Genomic DNA, 23,576 nt, shown 5'->3' with positions numbered 1-23,576 from the left:
TAGAGAAAACTTCTATTTTCCACTCAAAGGAACAATGCAAAAGCCTTTTAGAAAGGACACAATATGTATGGGGATTGTTCCCTCTGTTATTATACTTTCTGAGTATCAAATCACTTACAAACGATCTCATTATATTAAGTGATTTAAACCTCACACGACCTTGTGCGGTACTGGGGCAGAAAATGAAGTGAGCCTACCTGCCATTCTTCTCATCTTTCATAGTCTTGATGCTGGGTACACGGTTGTCCAGCTAAAAATATATTTCTCAGCACCCCTTAAAGCTAGGGGTGGGCTTTTAGCCATCAAGGGTAAAGATGAAACATAAGAAACTCCCAGGTATTTCCTGCAAAACATTTGGTGTACGCACATCTCATCCCTTTCTCCTTTCTGTTAGCTGGTGAAAATTGGAGCAGCCACGTTGGACACACAAGTAGCCAAATTCCTGCTTCATATCTTCTTCTACATTTGGCCAATCCTGTGTGTGAGAAATAAACATCTTCATTTTTAAATAATCCACTGTTGTTGAAGGTCTGATTATTATATTGACCCATACCCTAAGTAGTACACATAGGCACATAGTATAACCATTTTAACTCTCATTGTACTGTCATTTGTAAAAGTCCCTGTACTACTGGAAAAGCATGATTCCAAGAAACTGTACTGCAGCAGCTGTACCAATACATTGAAAACTAGAGTGTAACTTTTCTTCTAAAGGAAAAAAAATTTGAAGAATTTTAAACATCTAAGTGAACTATGGTGCACAGGAATGGTGGGCTATACTCACTATAGATACCATTGTCTTATTGCTTATTGGGGCCTGGTGGAAACCACTATTAGGTTGATAGATAGGGTCTATTCAAACAGAATCTTACAGTCCCTTATACAGGATGGTATTATAGTACTAGGTTTTCAAGTGGAAACACTACAAGTAATAAGACTTTTGTGTTCTTGTTCTTCAAGATAATGTCCGTCTGTCTACCCTTAGCACACACATAGCAACCCCACAACAAACACGCTTATTGAAGATTTTAAAGTCAATAGAGAAGCAAGAAACAGAAAGGAATGGAGTAGAATAAGCATTTTATTTATTTTATTTTTAATTTACCAGAGCTTGAACACCAGAAGAAAAAAAAATAAATCGGAGTTGCTGTTATCAATTTTAAGTGATAGGGGTATTTAACCAGCTTCCACATACTTTATGTAATTCTTATTGAAAGAAATTTTGCAAAGGTGTCTGAGTGAAGCTTAATATAGAGAGATATAAAAAGCACAAAAAGAATGGGAATAGATAACTCCTCAACAAATTATCTGAAGTGCCTTCATAGAAAACGTGGAGATAAGTAGTTTGAAAAATGAGTAATAGTTTGACAATCAGATGACAAGGCCATCTAGGAAAAAGGGACAGCACGTGCAAAGCCAATAATTTAACAAACACAAAACTAAGAAAATCCCAACACTATAGTATTTCACAAACAATGAATGTGAAGTGGCTTAACAAAAAGAATCTGAACCTCCTTACTTTCAAAAAATAAGTTCATCGATGTTAGAGGAAGTGTCATAACATCTGCTGTAACCAGGGAACACGGGCTTCATGAATCATAATTAGGAAAGAGGGTGATAGAACAAAGTGTTTTAAAGATACATAAAGACCACTGGAATTCTAAGGCAATAATACTAAATAACTAGACCTCAAGAGAGCTAGGTCAAAAAAGCTATCAATAACAAGTATCCCTGACTCCCCAGCAGAGATAATGTTTTCATGCATTTCTGTTATTTTGTTTTATTTTTCCTGTTAGACATTAGACTACTCATTCTCCTGCCTCTCTACCAAGAGACATTTCCTGCTTCAGTTTACACACATCTCTGAGTGACTGCTCTACTCCCACTACACCATAACAGCTCTTGACACATTATTTTGATGCATATCCCTAGTGTTAACTGCTGTAGGAAGGTTTGTGTCTCAATTCTTAATTCCTAAGAGATGGATCAGATTGTTTTTCCTCATGTTGTTGTTGTTTGTGAGTCAGGCCATGCAAGCCATAGGCTTCTGGCTGGCCTTATGGACTCTCTGCCTTGGGGTAGGTGCCCACTCTTGGTCCAATAAATATCAGCCTGATTATGTGGTCACCTGACCATCACATCCCACTCATTGGTGAGCAATGACTACAACAGCTTCCCTTAGAAGGGACTGAAGAAACAAACAAGCCATAATAAACAAATCTAGTTCAACTTTGATAACTTTGCTCCACTGAGAAATCATTTTCACCTGACATACTAATCAAGAAATGATTTTGCCAAATGCAGTAGAATAAAATATGTTTGCAATTGCTACAGTGGGTAAGAATACAGAGTCAGCTAGCCAGAGCATACAGAAATCAATAGGACAAAATACTGAGTTAGAAAGCAGCATTGCAACAGTAACAAAAAAACAGAGAAGGAAACTGTCAACTAAGGTTCATTTATTCTGAGGACAAAGCTAATTCATTGAATAGATATGGGTAGAGTGCTTAGGTCTAAGAGGAAAACTCATGTAGCAATCAACTAGCTTTTAGAGAGTTCCAGTTAGAAGGAGCTATTTAAATTCATCCAGGTGCTGTTGCTGGAATGAATAAGTCTGGACATTGTCAGTCTATTTGACACTCTACCCACTACTCAAATTCTCAGAATTCCAGGAATGCCCTGTTGGGCTTGAGTAGGAGAGGAAAAGCACCTGGATTGACAGACTATACCCAAAAGTAATGAGATAAATCCCCAAAAGGAAATCAGAATACTATTTCAAAGAGAAAGTAGAATGGTTGTTGGACAAAAAAATAAACGTCCATTACAGAAGCTGTTCTTGAGTAATAAACAGTTAGCAGGAGTATTTGACAGAATATACTGATGAGGACAACCTCTTTAAGAATACTCTTATAAAGACTGGTTAATAAAAGTGACATTTGAACAGTCTTAGAGGAGACTGAACCAAATCCTCCACTGGAAATAGTGACAACGGCAAAACCACAGCACTTCCTGTATACTACAAAGCTTTCTAGACACTTTTCATTGTTTAACTCATTTACTTCTCACTTTAAGACCATGAATTTGGAAGATAAGACCCATTTTGGGAGGAGAAAAGTAAAGCACTGAAAGGTTAAATGACTTCCACAAAAAGCCACACAGGAAGTTGCCGAGCTGGGATCAGCTCTCTCATGTCTCACTCCACTACACACTCTGTCTAAGAACCCACTGCAAGGTTTCTAGTTACATTAAAGGAACGGATAATGTGGTACCAAAAAATCCCAGGAACATGGAGAAGATAGCTCTGACAACTCAAAAGGAGACTCTAGAACTATATGAAACCAGAAAATCTTCTGACCATGGGAGACGCGAAGAAATTCACTGACCCTTTAGTTAAGAGAAAAAAAGGAATTATAGCACAATCTGCTGCATATTATTCATAACTTGTTGACTCTAAAGTGCTGAAGTTACTTATATAGTAGATTTCTCATTCCAAGGTATAAGGGCAATTATTCCCAGGTAACCCTATACTTATATCTTCCCTTATTAAAGCTCCCTTCTCCACCCCATGCAAGGGTTCTTACAGAGAGTTGATGTGGCTACCAAAATTCAGATATCTGCAGTTTATGCTATTGCATAAGGAAAATATTTCGTAGAGTCTTACATCCCGGTTTTGAATAATCTTTAAACAAGGGAAATTCCTGCTAACCTGATTTATTTCACTCTGGTTTAAGTACAGGAAAACAAGAAACTAAAAGAGTAAGAGGATGAGGGAGAACTAACTGTCTGTGTTCCTTAACTGGTTAACTGTTTATATTACAGGGTTTTAAGAATTTCAGTTCTCTCCCTTCCTGTTTGTTCTAACTATCAAATCAAATGGAATGCAAAATGGTAATTGTTTGTAAACAACCGAAGATTATGTGGTTAATAGGAAAGACTGGTCTACATTTTAGATAAACTTAAATTCTGTGTACTAGAAATAGCCAAACATTAGTCCTGAATTACAGGCTTGCCGTATATTTATCTCTATCTTAGGTGTCCTGCTTATAATGTGGCTAATTGTCCAATTAAGAACCTAACTAAACTGTGTAGAGTTGGTGGATTCCACTAACTGTAAACATGAACCATCTGGTAAATAAAATAGAAAATTTTAGTGTATTCTATTACCTGATACTTCTATCTCCATACTGGGAATGCATTAAAAAAAAAAAATGAGTGAGAAAGTATAGCAAACCAAGGGCCAGAAGAAGTGGGTTTCCAGTACAATTTAACTTTGCCATTATACTATCTCATAGTTCTTAAAAAAAAACAAAAACTTTTTTTTTCCTAGAAAGAATCCTGAGCTAGTGCTGGTTTAGTAAAGAAAAAAGTGAGAGGCCTCAGAAATTCAGTTATGAGTTGACATCAAATCTTAGTTCTATTTCCTCATTCTTTTTTGTCTTTGAGCTGTAACTGTTTGAGCATGTAGGATAACCCGGCACAAGACTAAGCACTTTGCATGCATTATCCTATTTAAGGCTGACAACAAACTGAAGAAGCACATTATTAGTATTATTATTACTTTAAAAATGAGAAAACTTAAAGCAGTTAAGTAACTTACCCATTACATACACAGCTCTAGATTCAGTTCACATCCAGCTCTATGTAGCTTTAAGGACCTTGGTGTGAATCACGGTATGAACAGGCCCTTCTTTGATTTCCAGTCTTTATAGCTCAACCATTAGTTATTATGTTTCAGGTACTATTCTAGACCCTGGAGAGATAAATAAGTCAACAAGCTAGACAGAGACCCAGCCATCATGGAGCTTATAATCTAGTAGAGAACACAGATAAAGCTCATGTTATTTTTTTTTAATATGCAATTTGAAGTTCTACCAGGATAATTAGTTACAGAGTATCTGGAAAGGGGCTAAAATGATCTAGGTGACCAATAAAGGCCTCTCAGAGAAAAAGGAATGTGAAGCCAGACCTGACTGATGGAAAGGAACTAGCTATAGTTCCTGGGATCAGACTGTACTGAGCAGTCTGGGATCAGATTATTCCAGGTAGAGGAGAGGGCTTGTGAGCATGCCCTGAGGGAGGAGCACACTGGGCATATTAAAGAGATGGGATGCCTAGTGGGCCTAGACCATAGTCAACAAGTGGTTGAGAATAGGAAATGAGTTTGAGAAGCAGACAAGACCCAGATCATGTAGATCATGAAGCCCCGAATAGGCCAGGTGCACACACATGATGATTTCATACAAAGTGAAATGGCAAATGGAATAGAAGGAGAAAGAGGAGGGAGAAGAGACCAAAGATGAGTCTCTGGCAGTAGCCCAAGCAAGAGATGATGGTAGCGTTGATCAAGTATGTGGTGAGAGAGAAGGGGACTTTGACTATATATTGAATATAGAACTGACTGGATTACCTGAAGTTTGGGACATGAACAATTAGAGAAGGAAAAGAATTAAGGATGACTCAGATCTGGGGCCTAAGTAATTTATTTCTCGGTGATATTAGTAACTGAGATGTGGGAAAGCAATTTCTGATTTCACTAGCAATGTAGATTGAGTACTCATTTTATTAAGTAAATGGTCCACTGGTGGTATGGACAGGGAAATGAAGAGGGAATCTGTAGTCCCAGGTTTAACAATAATGGTGTGACCTGAGAAGAAGTTATTTCCCCTGTCTGAGCCTTAAGTATAAAACAAGGTCAACAGATAACTAATAATCCCTATTGTTCCTTCATACACTTAAATTCTTCTATCTCAATTCATTCTCACCCCTGCTATTGTATTATTTTTTGAAAAGCAGACTGATAGCAATTCTTTTCTAACTAAAGGAAGAAAAATCCAGGAGACAATAGAGTAATCTGAAAACTTTTCTGTTAACAACTTTGGTTGTGACAAATTCACGTGTTTTACTATTGTAATATATATTGTGCTCTTGTGTCTTTTAGGAGTGATCACTGTCAACTCTCCTTTGAAGCTATGAGTGGCTGACCTCCATTTCACTTCCTCCTGGGTGGTTGCCTCCAACACAGTTATTCTGCTGTAAAGCCATTTAAAGCCTCAAGAGCTGATATACTGTTCTATGACTTAGAAAGCCAGCCCTATTTTTGTTCATATTTCATTAATCAGTATAAAGTATAATGTATAATCAGGAATGTTATTAGAATTAATGTTCTAATTTACCTTATGAACTAAGGTCTATGCATGCATTTCCAGAGATACCTACCAAGTGATAGGTAAATATTTACTGAGCTCCATGCAATGTATAGAAAATACAGCAGGTTCAAGTAAAAAGATTAAGATACAGTCTCTGCTCATTTGGAGCCTAAAGTCTAAAGGAGAAGGTAAAAATAAAGCAATTAATGACGCTGATGACTGATTAATGAAATATAGTGTGCTGAGAATGAAAAATTGGTCATCTTACTGTGAAGACCCAGGACCCAGGTTCCTCCTCCATAGTGAGTAAGATACTCCACTTAGCCCCTTACATGACTGGGACAAAAGTTAAAGGTCAACAGACCTGCTCAGGCAGGGAAGAATGTACAGATGGTATTGTAAACCACTTATCTTGTAAAGCATTAAAACTCCTCTCCCCTGATCATTGTTAATAACAAATCACCAGACCCTTGTGTCATGAGATCTTGCTGAAACTCTGTTCTCGTACCTTATGGAATGTCTTTGTCCTAAGTCCTCATAAGCTGTCCCGTGCATTCCTGCCTTTGCAGAGTGCTATTTTCATTTTTCTGGACAGCAGCCACTGGAGAAACTCTCCTGCTCATAAGTCTTAATAAAACATATGTCTGACTGTGTGCTTAGCGCTTTCTTTGGTCTTGGGGCTGCACCAACCCAAGCCCTTCAAGAGCTAGGTTGGAACACTTTCTTATTCAGGTGAGAACTGGGGTAGGTGAATGATTCCCTAAAAAAGGGATACTTGGGGTGCAGGAGTAGTTCAGTGGTAGAATCCTCACCTGCCATGCGGGAGACCCAGGTTTGATTCCTGGCCCATGCACTTCCCCAAAATAAAGCAAACAAGCAAATAAATAGCATACAAAAATTCAACAAATGATATTGCAATAATAGGATACTCACATGGAAAAAGAATGAAATGTAACACCACCACCACCCCACCACCCCACCATACAACATACAAAAAAAAGGGGGGGGGGATATTTAAGTTAAAATGTGAAGGATCAATCAGAATTATCTGGGCAAAAATAGATGGAGGGGTGCAGAAAATTATTCTCCAAAGAAGGGAAAGCTGTATGAAGGTCCTGGGATGAGAGAAAAATATTGGAAGAAGCCCAGAGGTCCCAACTTAAGGGAAAGTATGACAAGAGAGGATATTACTTTTTCAGGCAGGCTCCAGACTAGACAGGGTCTTATGGGCCAGCAGCATTCATGGTTTAGGATTTAACTTAGCAATCAGCATTCACAGAAGGGTAAAGAATATAATGAGCTCTGTCCTTTTATAGGGTTATCTCAGCTATTATATGAAGAATGAATTGGAGAGGGGTTCAAAGGCAGATGTGGGAAAATAGAAAATGTTTTTACAACATCTAAGTGAGAGAAGGCTGGCCCAACTAGGATGATGTGCTTGCGACAGAGAGAAGATTCAAGAGATTGCTAAGCAGTTGGAATGAGCAGGACTAGATATACAGATATGATAGAAAAAGTAATGTCCAACATGCTTCACAGATTTATGGTAGAGACGTATGAAAAGTCTATCAGGACTCTTACCAGGTATCATAGGTATCTGAGTTTGGATACTTTCAGTTCACACAGCTTTACCGGGGAAAACTTTTGAAGATATTTTGGGATATAAAAGAACTTAAAAAGAATATGTCTAAGTAGTACGATCATTGCCTTCAAAGAAAACCTAACGGATAATTAGGATAGTGCTCTGCAGTCAACAAGAAAATGTATACTGGTGGACAATCTCTAGGATTCTGAGGAACTTTACTACAGAATTAGTCCTTAAAATAAGCTTGTGTTCTGCATGTGAGTATACTGGTATTAGCTGCCCTTTCTAAACGCTAAGAGAAATAACTAAGGGCCAAAGGGGAAAGGAAGCATCATTGTCTTTGGGAACAGTATAAGAATGATGGAGCTCAGAGGTTGCCAGCAAACACAGAACAAGAGCCTTCACATCATTTGCAAAGTATTTTGGAGAAGAAGTCGTTTTCTATAAAAGTTCCAAAATGATGCTGTCAATTACCTACTTGTAGAGTTGGAATCCTGAAAATTCTTAATCAAGGATTGAACAAGTGACAAACAATTTGATCTAGCCTCCTGATTTTTGGTGACAGAGAATTCCAAGAAAGACAATAAACATAGAAAATAGTGCAGGTGTCTATTTGAATTAGACCATGTAAAAATGCTAAATCCAAACGTGTGTATATGTGTGTGTGTGTGTGTATACACACGCACACATACATATGTATACAATATACTTCTATATAGATGTGTGTGTACGTGGCATAGAGAGAGAGATGGAAAGAGAGGGAAAACAGAGACATAAGGGGAGAGAAAGTTAGAAAGGGGTACTGGGATATATGTCTATGTTGCTCCTGAGCTCTTTTCCCTTATTACATAATCTCCCTATATTCTACCATCCGCCTCCTCAACTGCCTAAATATCTTCTTAGTTAGCTATTTCTTTCTCTAGGCTTTCTCTAGGCTTCTCCTTAGAGGTATATTTTAAAAGAGAGTTCCTAATCCTCTAGGAGTTATCCTTTGTCCTATAGTTAATCTCTTAATAAGGTCAATTTCATTGTAATATAAATTGTAATTCATAACATACTATTTACTGTACAATTCTGAACTTGCTCATGAGACGACCCATAACTCGGCTGGCCTTACCCGTGGGCACAGTTGGTAAGTATGGTTTGAGAAACAGAGAAGATTCAGCTTTTGACTCTTGCTAAATGTTCTAGGAAGACTTTTTTTTTTGAAAACGTTGTCGACCCTTGAAAAAGCCTATGAAGAGCAGCTTTAGGCATAGTATCTGTTCTTAAAGTCTAGTCTAGGGGTAAAGCACTCAAACTAAGGTAAAATCCCTAACAATAACACAGCTACATTTGTAAACAGGCAAATCGACATAGCACAGGACAAACTTCATCACTACTGATGGCCAGAAGGAGCTAGAACATCACCGGAGGGCATGGTATATTATAAGGTATGAAACACAGTAATAATATTCCATTTTAATTTCTTGGGCTGTGTGACTACTTCCTTTTTTCACCAATTTACACTATCATCATTGGTTTAATTTCATTTGCCACTATTGACTACCCTGTCATTTGGAATAAGCTTTCATTCCATGTGTTGTAAATGAAGGATTTGCAAGGGGTATTATTCCATATTTTCTTAGGGTTTAAGGTGTCACAGGCTTTCAACTTGTTATACTTAAGGGTTCTTTGTCAGGATCCTACCTACTGCCAATTTTATTCAACTCCATAAATGTTTATTAATACAGCAGTGTACAAATTCTTCTTGAAGTATTGAACATGTCAAAGTAGGTATTTGTTTTTCTCCTTCTCCATACCCATATTTAAACACATTACGTAAATATGTCCACACCTAAATCTGTCCCATCTTGTTGATCCATTTTTAAAATTCACACCCTGTCTTGTTATAAATGCAACTCAACCATGAAAGTAACTTGTTCATGAGTCATAACCTTACAAACATTGAAGTAATTATAAAGGCATCTCTTGTTAGTTTGCAGTTAGAGTATTAAGTTTGATATCATGCTACTTTAGACTTTAGGAAAAAGTCATAAAGAGTTTTATTTCTTTTTACTCTATTATGTTTAATCATAAACATATAAAATAACAAAGTTAAATGAGTATCCATTTCAACACCTCAAAAATAATTCATTTTACTGAGCATATCATGGCAGATGGTGTCATTTGCCTTTTTTAATAGAACTTATGGACTATGTAGATGAAACAATACCAACAGATATTGCATAAGCTGCTGGAATGACCTATTTGTTTGATTAACATAATTTTTAAATGAAGGTATCATCTTCAATATTAGAAAAAAATTATCTATTTTCCTGCTATGAATTTGAGCCAAATATGCTTTAGTTCATCAACCCTTTATATTTAGAAAGATAATCAGTGATTTGGAGAATATGTAATCAAAGGGCGAGAGGATTATAAAGGCAACTGCATTCTCTATTCAATAAAATCTTTCAGTGTCCCTCAACTACACAAATTGAGAAGGCCATTAACTGGATTTTTCCTAGAAATATACGTAGTAGGCTAAGCTCTAGCAAGATACACATGATCTGCCAAAAGCAGAATGTTAAGCCAACTGGAGAATCTCTTGGTAAAAGCTATTCCCCCTTTTCTGCTTATCTCATTTAATGACACCAGGGTCTACCCAATCACTCAAGACAAAAATCCTTCTTGACTTCCCCCTCTCACTCATTTTTCCCTACATTGTACACTCTTAATATATGGCAAATCTATGCCTTCCTTTCCAAAATCACTAACACCTCCTAAATTTGACTTCTTGGCATTTCTTATCACTTATTAAACATTTTCTAATTGATATACCAACTTTAACTTCCTTCCAATTCATTCACTGTATGTTGAAACACAAATCTAGTCATATCGTTCTTACTTAAACTATTGAAATTATCTCCCCAATAACTCCAGGACTCAAAGACAACGTTTATGTTTTTTAGCTCAGAGACTCCAAACTACACTTTTTTCAAAGTTTATTTTCCATTATCATCCCCACTTTGTGTCTGCACTCAGAACCCTCCGTCCCAGATATGTAGAATTCACTAACTTCCCTAAATATTCTGGCTTCTCATTTTGTGGGACTTTGCTAAGAATACCATTCAAAATCTATCTCAAATATGTTTTTTTCCCTTAAGATTTCTTAGATTGTATGCACTCCAGGAAACTGAGATGTAGTAAAAGTCTGTGATTCTGAGCAACTAGTGTTCAGAAGTTCTGCAATCAAATTCTGATTCCCTTAATAGCTGTGTAATCCACAAAAAGCTGGTTGATCCCTACACATAACAGTCAAATATATCCTTACTAATTGTACACAATGACCAAGGCAGAGGGCAATAAGCTCCTCTCCGAAAGTGTGTGGTTCTTTAAATGCTGGCTATCAAATTTTGGAGGACTGACAGTTCTGTTTTCAAGCTGGTCTTTGCCGGTGATTTAAACCCTGGCTCTAACCCCATCTGCATTACTTGAATGAAGCATTTTTCTGTTTCTCTTAGCCATTCTCAATCTCTACAAACCATCTCTAGTGTTGCTTCTTGCCATAACTTCTCTTTAACCATACGGATATATCTCTTGTGGTTTGATCTTTGGTTGTGTGTATCAATACATACTCTTCTGAAATATAAAAGTAGTTTCTATCTCAACTGTGATTTGTTGCCTACATTTATCTATTAAAGATGCATTGTCCTACATCTTCCTGCCCTATCCTCCACTTCTCTTTCTTCACCATGGAACTCATGGCCTATTCTATCTGAGTTGCGTAATGGTAATAACTACCTTTATCATAAACCAACTTTGTGCCAGGCAGTATACAAGATACTTTATACATCTAATGCAATTTAATCTTCCCCACAAACCCAAAAGTAGAGGCTACTGGCAAGCACCACTTAAAAGTTGAGGGAACAGAAGCAGAGAGGTTGTGTAACTTACCTAATCACAGCCATTAAGTGCAGTGTTGTTGCACAATGTTGTTGCACAATGTTGTTGCAAGTAAAGTCAGCATAAGGTGGGAGAATAGAAATGGTGTAAGTTTGGAGGGGTGAGGAAGGTGCTTAGGAAGGGGAGATAAGGAAAAATGGTGTAGCAAAAGAGCACATCTCAGAAAGAGTATCAATAGAGAGATGAAAATTATGAAAAGGAATAAAATAGAACTGAAGAAAACATTAAGAAATTTAAAATGCCTTAGAGAGGTTCAACAACAGATTTGAGCTGGAAGAAGGAAGATTCGGTGAACTTGAACATATGACAGTTGATATCATCTAGTGTGAGGAGCAGAAAGAAGAAGCAATTAAGAAAAGGAAAAGAGCCTGAAGAACTTTCATACCACCAAGCACACTAATACCTGTATAATGAGCATTTCAGAAGAAGAAAGAAAGAAAGGGGCAGAGAGAATATCCACAAAAATAATGGTTGAAACTTTTCCAAATTTGATGAAAGACATAAATACACATATCCAAATTGTTCAATGAATTCCAAATAGGATAAACTTAGGAACTACATAAGTCTCAAGTGCCAAAGGTAAAGAGAGAACTTGAAAAGCTACAAGACAGAAGTCAAGTGTCACATGCAAAGGAGCCTCAATAAGAGTAAACACTGATTTATCATTAGAAACCATGGAAGCAAGAAGTCAGTGGAACGGCATTTTTGAAGTACTGAAAGCCAACATAAATTGCAAACCAAGAAATCTACGTATATTAAAACTGCTTTTTAAAAATGAGGGACTATATCTGAGCACTCTATTCAATTCCATTGGTCGATATATCTATCTTTATGCCAATATCATGCTGTTTTGACCACTGTGGCTTCATAATATGCCTTAAAGTCAGGCAGCGCAAGACCTCCGGCTTCGTTTTTTTTCCTCAAGATGTTTTCAGCAATTCGGGGCACCCTGCCCTTCCAGATAAATTTGCTTATTGGTTTTTCTATTTCTGAAAAATAAGTTGTTGGGATTTTGATTGGTATTGCATTGAATCTGTAAATCAATTTAGGTAGGATTGAACTCTTAACTATATTTAGTCTTCCAATCCATGAACACGGTATGCCCTTCCATCTATTTAGGTCTTCTGTGATTTCTTTTACCAGTTTTTTGTAGTTTTCTTTATATATGTTTTTTGTCTCTTTAGTTAAATTTATTCCTAGGTATTTCATTCTTTTAGTTGCAATTGTACTGTGCAACAGGACTAGATACAAAAACTCAAAAATGGACAGCACAATAATACCTAATTGTAAAGTAATCATGTTAAAACACTGAATGAAGCTGCATCTGAGCTATAGGCTTTTGTTTTGTTTTGTTTTGTTTTGTTTTTTACTATTATTACTTTTATTTTTTTCTCTATATTAACATTCTATATCTTTTTCGGTTGTGTTGCTAGTTCTTCTAAACCGATGCAAATGTACTAAGAAACAAGGATCATGCATCTATATGATGATGATGTTAAGAATTACTGATTGCATATGTAAAATGGTATGATTTCTAAATGTTGGGTTAATTTCTTTTTTTCCGTTAATTAATAAAAAAAAATTTTTTTTAAAAATAAAAAAAAAATGAGGGAGAGATTAAGACATCCCTAGATAAACAAAAGCTGAGGGAGTTAATTACCACTAGACTGGATCTATAAGAGATGCTAAAAAAAGTTCTTACTGTGGAACGGAAAAGACAATAGACAACAGATCAAAGCCACATAAAGAAATAAGATCTCCTGTAAGGGTAACAACATGGGTAAACATAAATGCCAATACTATTGTATTATTGATTAGTCACTCCACTCTCTAATTCCTACAGGATGTAAAAGGCAAATGCATGAATGTAATAATGAATCAGTGGTTTTGAACTCATAATATATAAACATGTAATTTGTGACAATAACTACATAAAGGTGGGGATTGGAAAGGTATAGAACATAATTTGTGTGTACTATTGAGTTAAATTTCTGTCAAAGCAAACTAGATTGTTAAAAATTTAAGATGTGAAAGTTAAGCCTCATGGTAACTACTGAGAAAATATGGGAGAATATACAAGTTCATAGAGACAGAAGATAGAATACAGTTACCCAGGATCAGAGGACAAGGGGGATGGGGGATGAATGCAAAATGTGTGTAGAGTTTGTTTTTGAGAATGTACTGCAATACTGTGAATGTGATTAATCCTATTGAATGACAGGCCTGAGAATGGTTGAAATGGAAAAACTGGGACTGTTTAGGTTGTATATATGTTCCCACAACAAAAAAAGGAAAGAGCAACTAAAGTGATAATGGCAATTAAATACAATACATAATCCTGGATAAGATCTAGTAAGGGAAGAGAAAAAGTCTCAATGGGACTTTTTTTTTATTTTTTAAATTTTATTTATTAATTAAAAAAATTAATCACAAACGAACAAAAACATTAAAGTATCATTCCGGTCTACATATATAATCAGTAATTCTCAATATCATCACATAGTTGCATATTCATCATTTCTTAGAACATTTGCATCAATTCAGAAAAAGAAATAAAAAGACAACAGAAAAAGAAATTAAACGATAACAGAAAAAAAAAAGATTATACATACCATACCCCTTACCCTTTGCTTTCATTTATCACTGGAATTTCAAACTAAATTTATTTTAACATTTATTCCCCCTATTATTTATTTTTATTCCATATATTCTACTAGTCTGTTGACATGGTAGATAAAAGGAGCATCAGTCACAAGGTTTTCACAATCACATAGTCACATTGTGAAAACTATATCATTATTCAATCATCATTAAGAAACATGGCTACTGGAAAACAGTTCTACATTTTCAGGCAGTTCCCTCCAGCTTCTCCACTACATCTTGAATAACAAAGTGATATCTACTTAATGTGTAACCTCCAGGATAACATATTGACTCTGTTTGGAATCTCTCAGCCATTGACACTTTGTCTCATTTCACTCTTTCCCCTTTTGGTCGAGAAGGTTTTCTCAATCCCTTGATGCTGAGTCTCAGCTCATTCTAGGGTTTTTCACAATCCCTTGATGCTGAGTCTCAGCTCATTCCAGGATTTCTGTCCCACGTTACCAGGAAGGTCCACACCCCTGGGGGAGGGTGCTGAGTTTGCTTGTTGTGTTGGCTGGAGATAGAGGCCACATCTGAGCACAAAAGAGGTTCTCTTGGGGGTGACTCTTAGGCCTAATTTTAAGTAGACTTGACCTATCCTTTGTGGGGTTAAGTTTCATATGAACAAACCCCAAGACTGGGGGCTCAGCCTATAGCTTTGGTTGTCTGCACTGCTTGTGAGAATATCAAGAATTCAACCTGGGGAAGTTGAATCTCTCCCCATTCTCACCATTCCCCAAAGGGGACTCTGCAAATACTTTTCCACTCACTGATCGAATTGCTCCAGGATTCATCGGGCATCACTCTGGACAAACCAACAAAAATCTCATGTCCTACCCAAGATTCTAAGCACTCATGGTGTTCAACCAAGCCATCTACATAAGTTATATTAGGAAATACACTAGTCAAAATACAAATTTTGTACCAAATAAACATTTTTTTGCTTTAGTCTCACACATACGGTGAAATTTTAGAATATTAATTACCATCTATTTTCAGTACCCTGCAGTAATGCAATTCCTTTGTTCTTCCTCATGCACAAACATTTTTAAAATTTGTACATTTAGTAACTATTATTATACACTCTAGGCATTCCTAGATTATACCTCAATGGGACATTTTTGAGAAATATGAAAAAAATCAGCGTGTATCCTCAAACTTGTTAATCACAAAATGGTTATGTAATTGAATATCCTTGTTCTTAGGAAATGTACATGACAGTATTAAGTGTTCAAGAAGCATGATGTAAACAACCCACATTCAAGTCTTTAGAAAATGAATGGATAGATAGATAGATAGATAGAAAAAAATGGATAGATAGAATGATACGGCAAATGTGGTAAAAAAAAAAAAAAAGTTAAAATTGGAAGATCTGGGTATATAGAGGTTTAGGGATATATTGGAGTTCTCTGTATGAAGTTTATATTATTTAACTGTTCAGTAAGGGTGAATATAATTCAAACAAAAAAATTTTTAAAAAAAGCAAGAAACAAGCAAGTTATTAACTGCAGGGATCTTTGGGCTTGAAAAGATAAAAAGGGGGGAATGTGGGACTAAATAAAACTGTCTTTCTTAAGACTGGGGCCTTAAGGGAAGCTCTGTGCCTTGAAAAATAATCTCTATAATAGCAAGAGGTACAATTTAATGAATACCTACTCTGCGCATGACATTTTATCCTCCTGATCCCCAAAACCTTACAAAAACTTTGCAAAATGGATTATATTATTCCTATTTCATACGTAATGAAATCAAGCTGTCAAAGGATTAAGTATCCTGCCTAAACCTATCTAGACTGTAAATGCTATAGAAGGGATTTAAACACACGTCTGTTCTTTTCAAAAGCCCACAGTCATTCTTCTTTGCCAGAAAACACTGAGGACCTCAACAGTTACATAGAATGTATGATTTTGTTATTTGAAATTGTACTAAGATCACTGAAAAGTGATGTGCAGACACACTATTCCAGAAATTATTTAGATTGGTAAAACCATTTAATTTTTGTACTCGAACCAAGTTAAGCACGTTGGTGCTATAATGCCTCAGAAAAGGAGAAACGAGCAGCTGCTGAAGGTGCTGTGGAAATAAAGAAAGCAACCACTTGGGCTTCTGGCAGGAAAGCTTTCTTCAATGGCTATGAATTCCATTGAGTCGAAGAAATCATTTGACATTTTGGTTAAATCAAATAAAAACTAAAATTAGTTTTAAGAAGATTCCTCCCATATATTGGCAGGCATGTTTTTCTTGCAGTGGCTCAAGAGAAAAGAATGAATCACATATTTCACTTAAAATAAGTAAACCAACTCCCCAAACAGGGGTGATCTGTCATTTCATTTTATCAAGACAGTTTATGGAGTTTCTGGGAATCAAATAACAGGAATAAATTAAGGTATTTATTACCTAACATTGCAAGTGAATTCCTTTGTTCCCGTGATTTCATGTGGAATTCTATTCTTTAAAAAGAGGAAAATATTACTTCAAATGACCCCGGTTCAGAATGTATCTGCATACATAGATGTTATAACTCCTTCTTAAATGAAAATAGTTATACATGAATGCTATTCAGTGAGCCCAATACCTAATATAGTCATATACTCTTTCCTTAATGCAGTTTTATGAATCACACTGAATTATTTTTAAACTTTGCTGAGGTTTAATAAACATATCATACGGTTTCAAATTCCATCAGAGTCCTGTGATAAGTCTTTAAGATTTCTTCAGCATGGATGATTATAGAAAAAAGAACTGTTTTATCAGTGAAAGGACAAAGGCCCATCAAATTGAAGAGCAGTTTTTTTCTTAGGATGATTGCTTTTTTGATGATTGAGGTTATATAAATCACCTGACTAATTTGGAGACATTTAATAAGATAAGCAGACATAACTCAGTGCATTTTGGCTTCTTTCGCCTTTTTCAGATAAGTATTATGAGGGAAATAAATGGGACGTCTTATAAACAAAATTTGACATCTTACTAAATATGAGGTTGGAGATTACTGTTATGAATTTATATAAGTGAAAAATAAGTTAAATTTGGGGCTCAAAATACCATGGTTCATTCTTTCATTGAGGAGGAGACTGCAGTTGATGGGAAAGCCTTGGAAAGAAAGTTGGACTTGGACTCTGACCTCCGAACAGGACCTGTTATTAACTATGACCTACTGGGTCACTGTCCTTTAGCTCTTTATATATAATGAGAATATTTACTTTGCATTTCAAAGACATAACACCATGAATCTGTAGAAAAATACCTAAGGAAGAGAAAAAGGCAAGAAAAGCCCTGCTGTAATGACAGAAAAAGATTGGGTATGAGAAAGTAAATCTGAATAAAATGTTGACACTAAAGATCTGGATGTGGGACGATAAGAGGAGCAAATACGGAAAGAATCAAAAAGTAGCAAAAACCTGGATGTCCAAATTATACCAATTATAGATTTGAAAATAACAGATAAACAGAAACTCCTGAGAATAGAGAATGTAATGCTGAAAAGGGAAAAGAGGGAAATGAAGCAATCAAAAGGGGGAAGAAGAAAAAGCTCTATCTGGTGCTAACTAGTATCCATTTAAATCTCCTTTTCCTGAAAAGGAAAACAAGGATCCTTAGATAATCAATGCATTCCAGAGTATATTTACATCTTTATCTAAATATGTTTAGAGCATATTTACATATTTATCTCATTTGATATAAAAGAACAAACCACAAAACCATTTAAATAAAAACAATCTGCAGAGTTATAAACAAGAAAATGTGCAAAGAAGTCAGTGATTGCCCATGTAGGGATTAGGTTATGGAAGTTGACTAAAAAGAACTGGACATATTTCTAAAAACACATTTTTGCAAAGATTCAAATGTCAGAGTTGGATGGTATAAGCTTTGAAAACAGAGCACTGATTTAATTTCAAATATATATTTGGGGGGAAAATCAGAAATACAAGCTGCAATCTGTAATAGCATTGTTAAAGGCAAAAATAAATATTGGTTGCAAGTTAAAGTAGAAATGAAATATTTATTAAATGCCATAGCGTTTTATGTTCAAAGAGCACTGCAGTGATAGAATTCACCAAATAACTTAATGAACTGATGTAAAATCAATACACAAATACCTAAGCTAAAGAAGAACTGAAGAATGGATAGTCAAAATAAGCCATCTATACAGATACGCTCTTGATCCTTCATATAGCATTAATCCAGAAGAAAATTATATGTGTTGATGAAAAGAATAACAGCTAGCAAGCATGATCAACTGAGTAAATAGCTGGTTGATGGTTTTTGCTTTCTAAGGTGCCCTTTTTTCTATATAGATTTATGTCCTTGGAACCAAGAGAGGTTCCAAGGACATATATGTACTTTCTGGGAAGAGGAACATTTGTTACTAAGAAATTAGGATTTAAGGGATGATTATGGTTGCTGAGTCATTATATAGATATTCCTTTTTGCTATCTCATATACTGGAGTAGACAGAAGGAAATACCTGAAATCTCTGAACTGTAATCCAATTGCCTTGTTCTCTGAAAATGATTGTATAGTCTTTATCTTATACTCTTGTGATTGTAAAAACCTTGTGACTGAACCTCACGTGTAAACATTTTATCCATTTTTCTCAACTTTGGAGTCTTATTATCACTAAAGACAACTCCTAATGTTTATTAATGAAGGGTCTTGGTCAGTCCAGATCTAACCCACCCCAAGTCCAAAGTCATCTTGATAATCAAAGCTTGATCTAACTAAAATGGGCCCACCTGACATGTGCAGTAGCTTAAATTTTAATCTATAAGTCACCTATAACTCATTATAATACTAAAAATCATGTCCCTCATCATATTAAGACCTCCATTTTCTAACATATGTTCTGTGGCTAAGCATGTAACCAGTCTGTGCAGGCTCAATAATTAGATCACTTCTAATTAATCTCTGGAGCCATTGAGCTCATTATCCAAAACCTGCCCATCTTTTGATACTATAAAACTGTCAGAATCACTGCAGTTCAGGGAGACAGATTTTGGGTTGATTGGCCATTTGCTCACCTGCTTTGTGCCTAGCAATAAACTTTCTCTCTTCAAAATCCTGGTGTCTCAAGAATTGGTCATTTGAGTACACAGGGCAAAAGAATCCACCACCTTTTTTCCAGTAACAATTTTGGGATGGATAATTATATTATTACAAATAGAGCTTTATAATCACTGCACTGATGAGAAATGCCATAGGCACTCCACTGTACTGGTAAATATGTCCAATAACAATAATTTTCAAAACCTTTTTATAGGAATTTTTATGAGATCTTGCTTAAAATAGGAAGGAGGTATATTATCTTGTTCGAATGCTCTGATTTTGAAGAAGATCCTGCAAAAAAGATGCAAGCAACACATTCAAGAAGAATGTGTAATAGTCAAGTACATTAGCAACATTAAACTTAAATCATTATAGAAAACTTGTAGGGGAATATCTCCAAAACTGGATAAATTGCTGAAAACACATATTACAAAGTTCTCTTTAAAGGCAGTCCCCTCCTTAGGAACTAATGCAAAAGTATCCAAAGGCACTTTAGAGCAAGTTTGGCTGTATCCCAGCTCCTCCACTTTTTAACTGTGTGATGGTCTAGGAGGACCTGCTAAACTCTCTAAACCTCAATTTCCACTTTTTTAAAATGAGGTTGATAATAATATGTTCTTTATAGTGATGTTTTGAAGATTAAATATTATATTTATCACATTGCAGTATAATTATGTCTCCTTGGCTCTTTTGCTCTTACTTATAATCAACAAATATTTCTTGAGAGACTATTAAAGGGACTATATTTCTTGAGAGACTATATTAAGACTATATTTCTTGAGAGACTATTAAAGAGACTATTAAAACTCAGCCTCTGTCACTTAATAGTCATGTGGCTTTGGGCAAGTTAATTAACTTCTGTGTCAATTTCATCATCTATAAATTTGTAATAAAATAGCACACATCTCAAAGGGGTATGATAAGGGTAAAATGAACTCATATAAATACTAGATAATTTAGAACAATGCCTGGTACAAATTAGAAAATTAATAGATGTTAGCTAGGTTATTGTTGGTGTTTTTCGCCTTCTTATCATCATCATCATCATCATAACATAGCAGGCACTCTGCTAAGCTTTGTCATATCAGAATATATTCTTTTGTTCAATCTATGATAGATATAAATATGCTTACTGAATGCTAGTTCCAATTATTAGTCAAGGACTTTTGGTTTGCAAGTAAAAGTCAGCTCAAAGTCAACTCAAACTATCTCCATTAAAAAGGGGGATTGTTTTTGCTGAAACTACCAATCAACACAAAAGCAAGAGGTCAGCCTCGTCTCAAAATCATTTGGCTCCAGAGAAATGAAGCTTCTCAAGGTATTCCTTCCAGTCATTTCTATTTTCTGCTTCATTCTGAGTATACGCTCCATTATTTCCTCCTGCAGACAGCTTTCTCTGCTCTGAAGCAGAGATCACAGGCTGACAATTGTACAACTGAATCCTAAGAGACCTTGACTGAGATGACAAGGGATTTACTACCAGCTCTGACTAGAAAACTACATGGCAAATCATTGGCTCATTCTTGAGCCAATCATGATAGCCCTGTGAGAATATATGCTAACAGAAGTGAAGAGGAGTGGAAAACAGAATATGATGATTGGAAATATCCAACAACTAATTTAGGCTTCTGACTGTTCTTTTCCCTATTCCTTTATTTCACTAACCTCATGCCTAGCATGGTTTGGTACATAAAAGGTACTCAATAAATATTTTTTAAATGAATCTATCAAGTGTACTGGCATCACAAACCCAGTAAAAAGAATAGCAAAATTTTCAAGGCTTTTTCCCCTTTAATAAGTCCCTTGAAAAAAATCAATACATTTTCACAATTCTCAATTTTAACATATTTAATAAATACTTTATTACTCATATCATGATAATATATACATAAGTCTCTGGTTCTCATCTATCCCCACTGTAAGTCTGAAAGAGGTAATACCTTCTGCACCATGGGCTGAGCATATCCTGGGATCAAACATCACATTTTGGGGCCATTTTTGCCTGGATCATCCTAGTTCAGTATCTTTGGGATTGTTATGTAGCCACATGGAAGCTGGGGCAGGGCTATTTAGTCTTACCTCAAGGCTTGGTGGTAGATTCATTGCATAAATGGTCCCAATTCATCACTTCTTTTAGCTTCTCCCATCAAGAGGTTAACTCTATTTCTTTATTACTTGAATCTTAGGCTAGCTTCATGATTTTTTCTGATCAATAAAATGTAGAGAGTGGATGGTTTGCTGGTTCTGAGTCTATACCTTAAGATGCACATGCATTCTCCTGTGTTTATTCTCACTACTCTAGCTTTGCCATAAGAACATGCCTGGTGTATCTTGAAGGAGGATAAGGAATGTGTTAGCCCAGTGGCTCTATTACTCCATCCAACAGCCAGGAAGCCACCAGACATGTGGCGAGCCCAATCAAAACAAGAACTTCCCAGCTGGGCCAAGACTTCATCACTGACCTGCAGGGCTGTAAGCTAAATAAATTCTTATTAATTTAATGAAACATTATTGTGGTCACAGAAATCTTGCATTCAGGACCTACTCAAATCATAACTGAAGCAGTTTAATAGCCTCATACCCAATCAAACAGTTTTTCTTGTTTTCTTACACTGCTGGTTCTAATATCGTTAAGTATTGTGCATGATCCAGCTAGTCTTTCTGGCCCATTTGACAATATGATGCTAAATATTGAAACAAATTCTTTGCCATGAGCAGTCTTGTGTACTCAGTGACTTGGCAAGACCCTAACAAGCAAAAAGACTGGAATGTCAAAGAATTCTTAGAAACTTGTCAACTTGACCAAACATGGGCAAAATCACATTCATAACAACCAGGAACTAACAAAATAAAGCTATGTGTAATTTTTTTCAAATAGTCACTATATCATTGGAGACCTTGATTAAAAGCTGTACTTTGAATTAATAATTGAGATCCTTATACTTCAACAACTTAATATGCATTTTATGTTTTTAGATAACATTGATCTAAAAAAAAAGCAGGATGTTCCAAGGTATCAATAGTCAAGAAGTTTCAGTATTCACATATAATTCTCTGCCTCCTTCTCCATTCTTTCCCAGAAAAGCACATTTGAAGCAAGATGCCTAGCTTTCCCAGTGAAAAGCAAGGTAAATATTAGTAGAATTCAAGACTATATTCGGAATGTATACTAGACCTTATGAAGATCTAAAGTCTGAAAGTGATTTTAACTTCAGGCACTGAAAAGAGAGTGATGCCACTCCACATAAAAAGAGGACTGAACGAAGAGAACATCTGGCAATAACATGAATACTACTCCTCTTCGTATTTCTAGCAGTTTTTCATGGTTTCCATTTGAGGGAGAATGTATCATATTAGTTTAATCCTGAAATCACTCAACTGACTATCTTATAATACATTTGCTAAAATAAGAAGAACAAGACAATTTCAGGAAAGCAGAATGGTAACTGTCTGGTTCCACATAAATTGAGGATAAGTGTGGGACACACTTTCCTATTTGATTCCCCCAGTCAGGATCCCATCTCATCTCTTTACTCAAATGGAAATGGTAGAAGATTGAGCTGAGACCACTGTGCTCTACCTAACCCTCTTTACCCTATGACTATATTTTGAAACCATCTAATCTTACTCTTTTGGAAAAGTATTATAGAAAGCATTCACATTAAGGTGTAAGAGACAGATATGCTGTAATTGATTATCTTTCTTGAATTCATTTTAATTAAAAGGAACCTCTTACTTCGGCCTTTCAGATAGCCATGAATCAGTTTGGAAGATATTTTGAAGACACAATTCACATGTTATGTATACTTCTGCACAAACCTGGCCAAGGATTGGTATGCAGGATGGGTATGCAGCCCAATGATGATTGGTAGGGACAGAGGTTCCGCAGAAAGATATGTCATGAAAAGTATATGTTTTTTTCTGCACAAACCTGGCCAAGGATGGGTATGCAGGATGGGTATGCAGCCGAGTGACGATAGGTAGGGATGGAGGTTCCACAGAAAGATATGTCATGAAGAGTATATACCTGCTCACTTTCGCAGCACATATAATAAAATTGGAATGACATTGAGATTAGCATAGCTCTAGCACAAGGATTACACTCAAATTTTCAGAGTGTTCTATATTTTTAAGTTAATATCTTATCAAGCTATTAGGTTATGGATGTGAGTTGTTTAATAAAAACCCCAGAGTAACCGCAATGAGTG

General features: G+C 35.8%; 1 long non-coding RNA gene and 1 other non-coding gene across 2 annotated transcripts in view; one reads left to right on the top strand and one right to left on the bottom strand.

The window, feature by feature from the left end:
• Positions 1-314: 314 nt before the first annotated feature.
• The window catches only part of LOC143679431 (uncharacterized), a 42,087-nt gene continuing 18,825 nt past the window's right edge, over positions 315-23,576 (bottom strand). The window contains exons 2-3 of the long non-coding RNA XR_013173749.1: positions 4,598-4,750; positions 315-475 (exon numbers count right to left, since the gene is read on the bottom strand). This is a non-coding gene — a long non-coding RNA (uncharacterized LOC143679431). The remainder of the gene's footprint in view (positions 476-4,597; positions 4,751-23,576) is intronic.
• Positions 23,396-23,499, top strand: LOC143681922 (U6 spliceosomal RNA). Its single transcript, XR_013174963.1, has one exon. It is a non-coding gene; the product is annotated as a U6 spliceosomal RNA (small nuclear RNA).

The sequence above is a fragment of the Tamandua tetradactyla genome, chromosome 4 (assembly GCF_023851605.1).
Source record: "Tamandua tetradactyla isolate mTamTet1 chromosome 4, mTamTet1.pri, whole genome shotgun sequence".
Taxonomy (NCBI): Eukaryota; Metazoa; Chordata; class Mammalia; order Pilosa; family Myrmecophagidae; genus Tamandua; species Tamandua tetradactyla.
This window is presented reverse-complemented; position numbering and strand designations above follow the sequence as displayed.